Genomic DNA, 7,500 nt, shown 5'->3' with positions numbered 1-7,500 from the left:
GCGAAATGGTAGGCTGATGGACTACTCCCAGTATACCCAATAGCCATAGTGTGCGGAGTCGACGGTTGTTGTCCTGTGATAATTTCGAAGGGGCTCTTGTTGGATGCAGAGCTCCGCTGCAAGTTGTAGGAGAATTGGGCGATGTCCAACAGCTTCACCCAATCTCGTTGATTGGCACTCACATAGTGCCGGAGATACTGCTCTAAGAGCGAATTTATTCTTTCAGTCTGACCATCCGTCTGGGGGTGGAGGCTTGTAGAGAAGTATAACTTTGATCCCAACAATTTGAATAGCTCGGTCCAGAACCGTCCCAGAAACCGAGCGTCTCGATCACTAATGATATTGTGTGGGACTCCCCAATACTTCACTACACCCTTCATCATCAGTCTGGCCGCCTCTTCAGCTGAACAGTGTAGGGGAGCAGCAATGAAAGTTGCATACTTTGAAAACCGATCGACCACCACAAGTATCGATCCAAGTCCCCCTACAGGTGGCAAGCTTGATATGAAGTCTAAGGAAATGCTCTCCCAAGGCCTTTCTGGTACGGGCAACGGCTCCAAAAGTCCCACCGGCTTCCGCTGCTCCACCTTGTCTTGTTGGCAAGTAAGGCATGTTCGAACATACTCCTCCACATCAATCCCCATTTTTGGCCAGTAGAAGGCCCTCTCCACGAGAGCCAACGTTCTGTGAATGCCGGGGTGTCCAGCCCAAAGGGAATCGTGACACTCTTTCAAGAGTTCACGCCTTAGATTGTCCACTCGGGGAACATAAACCCTATTCCCTTTTGTGTAAACAAGTCCCTCCTGGACCCAAAATCGTCGTGCTTTGCCTTCTTTGATGAGCTGCATCAGGATAACTGCCTGGGGATCACTATACAGTCCATCTCTGATTCGGGAAAGGAAGGTTGAGTGTAACTGACTTGCTTGGCCTCTGCCCTCCAGTTGTGCAGCATTCACGCACTCCACCTTCCGACTCAGCGCATCGGCCACGACATTCGCCTTCCCGGGCTTATATTCCATTGCCATATCAAATTCAGCCAGGAAGTCCTGCCACCGTGCTTGCTTTGGGGAGAGCTTCTTCTGAGTTTGGAAATAACTCAAGGCGATGTTGTCTGTCCTCAGCACAAATCGCGACCCAAGGAGGTAGTGTCGCCAAACTCGTAGGCAGTGGATCACCGCTGTCATCTCCTTCTCATGCACTGGATACCGCCTCTCGGTCTCGTTGAGTTTACGGCTCTCGTAGGCCACCGGATGACCTTCTTGCATGAGTACTCCACCAATAGCAAAGTCCGAAGCATCTGTATGGACTTCAAAGGGCTCTCCATAGTTTGGCAATTTGAGCACTGGTTCTTCCAGAACAGCAGCCTTCAGATCTTGGAATGCTATCTCACATTTGTCAGACCACTTCCAAGGCTGCTCCTTCTTCAGCAACTCCGTCAGTGGGGTTGCCCGCTTCGAATATCCAGCAATGAAGCGTCGGTAGTAGTTGACGAAACCAAGGAAGGATCTCAACTCTGGCACCTTCTTTGGAGTTCGCCATTCCGCAACTGCTTGCACCTTCGACTTGTCCATTCGGATGGAGCCATCACCGATTCGGTGCCCCAAGAACAGGATCTCAGTCTGAGCAAAGTAGCATTTCTCCCTTTTTACGAACAAAGTGTTCTCCCTGAGAACCTTGAAAATCGTCCGAAGGTGCTTGACGTGCTCCTCGAGCGTTTGGCTGTAAACGACGATGTCGTCCAAGTAGACGACCACGAACTTATCCAAATACTCCTTGAATAGCTGGTTCATGAGAGTACAGAATGTTGCCGGAGCGTTGGTTAAGCCGAAAGGCATCACCAAGAACTCAAACGCTCCATATCTGGTCACACATGTAGTCTTTGCTTCGTCGCCTTCAGCAATGCGCACCTGCCAATACCCCGACCGAAGGTCGAGTTTTGAGAAATACTTCGCCTTGCCCAATTGGTCGAACAAGTCCGCGATGAGCGGGATGGGATACTTGTTCTTCACTGTTACTTTGTTGAGGGCTCGGTAGTCGACGCATAATCGGAGGCTCCCATCTTGTTTCTTCTGAAAGAGAACTGGAGCTCCGAAAGGTGCTTTTGAGCTGCGGATGAGACCACCGCTTAGCAGTTCACCTAACTGCTTTCTGAGTTCTGCCAACTCTGGCGGGGCCATGCGATAGGGTGGTCTCGCTGGAGGCTTCACTCCTGGCTCCAGCTCAATACTGTGATCCACGCCTCTGCGTGGCGGAAGAGTCTTCGGCAACTCAGGTGGCATAACGTCTTTGAACTCCTTCAGGACGTTGGCCACCACAGCAGGTTCTTGAATGGCTTCTTCATTGAGTGGCTCTAGCTTCATAGCAGCCACGAATGTTAGTTCGCCCTTTCGCACCCCTTTCTTCAATTGTAATGCCGAAATATGTTGGGGCTCCTTGGTTCCTCTCCGAGAGACGGGCACCACACAGGGGTCATCGCCTCCCATCATACATAGGGAATTCAAGAATGGCATCGGCACCAACTTCGCCGCGTGCATAAACTCCATTCCAAGAATCACTTGGAAGTCGTCTAGTGGCACGGCCATCATGTTGGTGGTTCCGCTCCAAGTCCCGATTCTGATGGGAACTCCCTTCGCCAATCCGGAGATTCGCCTGGCCTCCGAGTTCACTGCTTTCATTCGGCTTGGGCTCTTCTCCAATGTCAACCCAAGTCGCTGTGCTTCACGATCGGCTATGAAGTTGTGGGTAGCGCCCGTGTCCACCATTGCACGGGTCGTTTGGCCATTCAGCTTGATGTCCACATACATCAGTTCACTACTTCCTGCTTTTTGTGCCTTCGTCTTCATGTTCTCCCCCACTTGACCCCGCATAGCGTTCAACAAACGCATTGCTCCCATTCGGGGTCCTTGCGACTCTTCATCGTCGCTGCTGGATTCAGAACTGCTTGAGCTAAGGGCAACAGCTTTGCCCTTGTCCGATCGGGGAGGGTGGATAGAAGCTGTCAAAGCGTTGAGTGCCTGCTTCTGTGGGCACTCCCTTACCATGTGCGGTCCTCCGCACAAGAAGCATCCTCCAGGTTTCGAGGCCTTGCCTTTTGGGTTCGGCCCTTTGTGGGAGCTCTTCTTCTTCTGTTCGCCCCCGAGCTCCTTCCCTCGAGAATGTTTTTGAGGGCGATTGCTTGAAGATTGTTTCCTTCTCGCTGGGTCTTCAGAGGAAACGAAGTCGGTGAGCCTTTCTGCAGCTGCAATTGCCCCGACCACGTCGGTAACATTCCTTCGATTCAGCTCTTGCTGAGCCCATGGTTTCAAACCATCAAGGAAACTGAACAACTTGTCCTTCTCGGACATGTCCTGTATGTCCAGCATCAGTGCAGAAAACTGCTTTACATAGTCTCGGATGGTGGTACTTTGGCGGAGTTGTCTCAACTTCCTTCTTGCGACGAACTCTGTGTTCTCCGGTAGGAACTGAGTTCTCAACTCTCGCTTCAAGTCTTCCCATGTGTCGACTCGACACCGACCTTGTTGGATTTCCTCCCAACGAGTTCGCCACCAAAGTTTCGCATCTCCGTTCAGATACATTGTTGCTATTGAAACTTTGGTATCTTCAGAATCGGGTCTCGTAGCTCGGAAGTATTGTTCCATGTCGAACAGAAAGTTCTCGAGCTCCTTGGCATCTCTGGCCCCTCCGTATCCATGGGGCTCAGGTGCCCTCAAGTTTTGTGGCGGTGCAACGCGGGTGTTGCCTCCTCCCGCATTTAGCGTTCTTGTGAGCATAGCCACCTTCGCCGTGAGTTCCGCCACAACATCTTGTAAGTGCTGCACGGAGTCCTTGGTGTCATCGGACAGTCGGTCGACTAGGGCCTCGACCTTGTCGATCCTGGACTCCGCTTCCTCTTGCGAGCTCTCTACCCCAACAAGTCTTTGTTGGCCATGGTAGAGTTCCTCCATGCTCGCTTCAAGAACATCCAGGCGGGTTTCCGCCGTCGTGAGTCTCTCCTTATGACTCTTTTTCCCAGTTAGCGCACCAGATTGCGCTTCCTCCGCTCGCGGAGAGTTGCCAACTTCTCGCTCATCCTGTTCGCTGCCGCGATCCTCATGAGCGGCTCCAACAGCATGAGAGCGAGTGTGCACATGCAGCCCACCTGCGGCTGCTTGGGGCAAGGGTCCGGCCTGCCCCGTCTTGCTTGATTCGCCACGATGCTTTGCCATGGCGAAGTTGCGAAGTTCGTTCGCTGTTCGATTGAAGAGCTTGCCCGCTCTGATACCACAATGTCACGACCTTAGCTGGAATTGCCTAAGGCGTGCGGCACCCTTGCGGCCAACGACGCGAACTTAGCTTGCGTTGCCTAAGTCGCGAGTCACTCTTGCGGCAAAGACGCGAACTTAGCTTGCCTTGCCTAAGTCGCGCTTCGCCCTTGCGATCTTGCTCCGCAAGGATCAGCCCACTTTGTAACCTCTCGCAGGTCCCGAAGGACCTGTAAAAGAGAAAGAGAGTTAGATCGAAAGAACGAGCAACGGACACGTCCCGAAGTCTCGCGAAAAGGAAAGCTTTACAAGCAATTCGTCGAACACCTTGTGTGCACAAGAGAAAAGAGGGAGAGGGGGAAAAGCAAGGCTTTCAAGGATGAACAAACAGCTGCAAGCCCACAAACAGCCGCTCACCTGGTCCCGGACGCAACACCAAGTTCCCGTAAAGGTCACGTGCGAACTTGCGAAAGAGTGTTCAACGCCCGGTATATAACCGAAGCCCCATCCAGCCATGTGCCACCCGGGGGGTTCCTGGGTGCTGAGATGGCTGACATTTTGGTGAGCGGAGGCAGCACTCCGCTCACCTCCCGCGGCACGCGAAAACGAAGCCGTTTTGGGCTGTTTTGGGGCTGTTTTGCTCGGTTCGGTGAGCGATCGCTTTGCAACGCTGCAGCTTGTTCGAACTTACATATTTACAAGCAAAATGACCCAAAACCATGGGAAAACATGCTGTTAAGCAGCTGTACATGCGGGTGTGAGCGACGAACGGTTCGTTGAACGAAGTTGTTGCGGGTGCGCGACGACCGTTCGTGACAGGGTGGCACAGGGCTGGATGGGGCTTTCGTATAGCAGGGACGGTGCTGCCTCACGCTTCGCTCGCTGTTCGCCGCTCGCCGCTCGCTCGCGCAGCCAAAAATGACCAGTTTTGGCCCGTTTTTGGGCTGTTTTGGCCTGTTTATGGTCCGTTCTTGCGTGGTGCGGTGACCGTCGTGAGCGGAGCAAAACGTCAGCCATCTCAGCACCCTGGAACCCCCCGGGTGGCACAGGGCTGGATGGGGCTTTCGTATATAGCAGGGACGGTGCTGCCTCTCGCTTCGCTCGCTGTCCGCCGCTCGCCGCTCGCTCGCGCAGCCAAAAATGGCCAGTTTTGGCCCGTTTTTGGGCCGTTTTGGCCAGTTTTTGGCCTGTTCTTGCATTGCGCGGTGACCGTCGAGAGCGGAGCAAAACGTCAGCCATCTCAGCACCCTGGAACCCCCCGGGTGGCACAGGGCTGGATGGGGCTTTCGTATAGCAGGGACGGTGCTGCCTCTCGCTTCGCTCGCTGTCCGCCGCTCGCCGCTCGCTCGTGCAGCCAAAAATGGCCAGTTTTGGCCCGTTTTTGGGCCGTTTTGGCCAGTTTTTGGCCTGTTCTTGCATTGCGCGGTGACCGTCGAGAGCGGAGCAAAACGTCAGCCATCTCAGCACCCTGGAACCCCCCGGGTGGCACAGGGCTGGATGGGGCTTTCGTATAGCAGGGACGGTGCTGCCTCTCGCTTCGCTCGCTGTCCGCCGCTCGCCGCTCGCTCGTGCAGCCAAAAATGGCCAGTTTTGGCCCGTTTTTGGGCCGTTTTGGCCAGTTTTTGGCCTGTTCTTGCATTGCGCGGTGACCGTCGAGAGCGGAGCAAAACGTCAGCCATCTCAGCACCCTGGAACCCCCCGGGTGGCACAGGGCTGGATGGGGCTTTCGTATAGCAGGGACGGTGCTGCCTCTCGCTTCGCTCGCTGTCCGCCGCTCGCCGCTCGCTCGTGCAGCCAAAAATGGCCAGTTTTGGCCCGTTTTTGGGCCGTTTTGGCCAGTTTTTGGCCTGTTCTTGCATTGCGCGGTGACCGTCGAGAGCGGAGCAAAACGTCAGCCATCTCAGCACCCTGGAACCCCCCGGGTGGCACAGGGCTGGATGGGGCTTTCGTATAGCAGGGACGGTGCTGCCTCTCGCTTCGCTCGCTGTCCGCCGCTCGCCGCTCGCTCGTGCAGCCAAAAATGGCCAGTTTTGGCCCGTTTTTGGGCCGTTTTGGCCAGTTTTTGGCCTGTTCTTGCATTGCGCGGTGACCGTCGAGAGCGGAGCAAAACGTCAGCCATCTCAGCACCCTGGAACCCCCCGGGTGGCACAGGGCTGGATGGGGCTTTCGTATAGCAGGGACGGTGCTGCCTCTCGCTTCGCTCGCTGTCCGCCGCTCGCCGCTCGCTCGCGCAGCCAAAAATGGCCAGTTTTGGCCCGTTTTTGGGCCGTTTTGGCCAGTTTTTGGCCTGTTCTTGCATTGCGCGGTGACCGTCGAGAGCGGAGCAAAACGTCAGCCATCTCAGCACCCTGGAACCCCCCGGGTGGCACAGGGCTGGATGGGGCTTTCGTATAGCAGGGACGGTGCTGCCTCTCGCTTCGCTCGCTGTCCGCCGCTCGCCGCTCGCGCAGCCAAAAATGGCCAGTTTTGGCCCGTTTTTGGGCCGTTTTGGCCAGTTTTTGGCCTGTTCTTGCATTGCGCGGTGACCGTCGAGAGCGGAGCAAAACGTCAGCCATCTCAGCACCCTGGAACCCCCCGGGTGGCACAGGGCTGGATGGGGCTTTCGTATAGCAGGGACGGTGCTGCCTCTCGCTTCGCTCGCTGTTCGCCGCTCGCCGCTCGCTCGCGCAGCCAAAAATGGCCAGTTTTGGCCCGTTTTTGGGCTGTTTTGGCCAGTTTTTGGCCTGTTCTTGCGTGGTGCGGTGACCGTCGTGAGCGGAGCAAAACATCAGCCATCTCAGCACCCTGGAACCCCCCGGGTGGCACAGGGCTGGATGGGGCTTTCGTATAGCAGGGACGGTGCTGCCTCTCGCTTCGCTCGCTGTTCGCCGCTCGCCGCTCGCTCGCGCAGCCAAAAATGGCCAGTTTTGGCCCGTTTTTGGGCTGTTTTGGCCTGTTTTTGGGCTGTTCTTGTGTGGCGCGGTGACCGTCGTGAGCGGAGCAAAATGTCAGCCATCTCAGCACCCTGGAACCCCCCGGGTGGCACAGGGCTGGATGGGGCTTTCGTATAGCAGGGACGGTGCTGCCTCGCGCTTCGCTCGCTGTTCGCCGCTCTCCGCTCGCTCGCGCAGCAAAAAATGGCCAGTTTTGGCCCGTTTTTGGGCTGTTTTGGCCAGTTTTTGGCCTGTTCTTGCGTGCCGCGGCGACCGTCGTGAGCGGAGCAAAACGTCAGCCATCTCAGCACCCTGGAACCCCCCGGGTGGCACAGGGCTGGATGGGG

The sequence above is a fragment of the Musa acuminata genome, unplaced genomic scaffold, assembly GCF_036884655.1.
Source record: "Musa acuminata AAA Group cultivar baxijiao unplaced genomic scaffold, Cavendish_Baxijiao_AAA HiC_scaffold_194, whole genome shotgun sequence".
Lineage (NCBI taxonomy): Eukaryota > Viridiplantae > Streptophyta > Magnoliopsida > Zingiberales > Musaceae > Musa > Musa acuminata.
Note: the sequence above shows the minus strand (reverse complement) of the source record.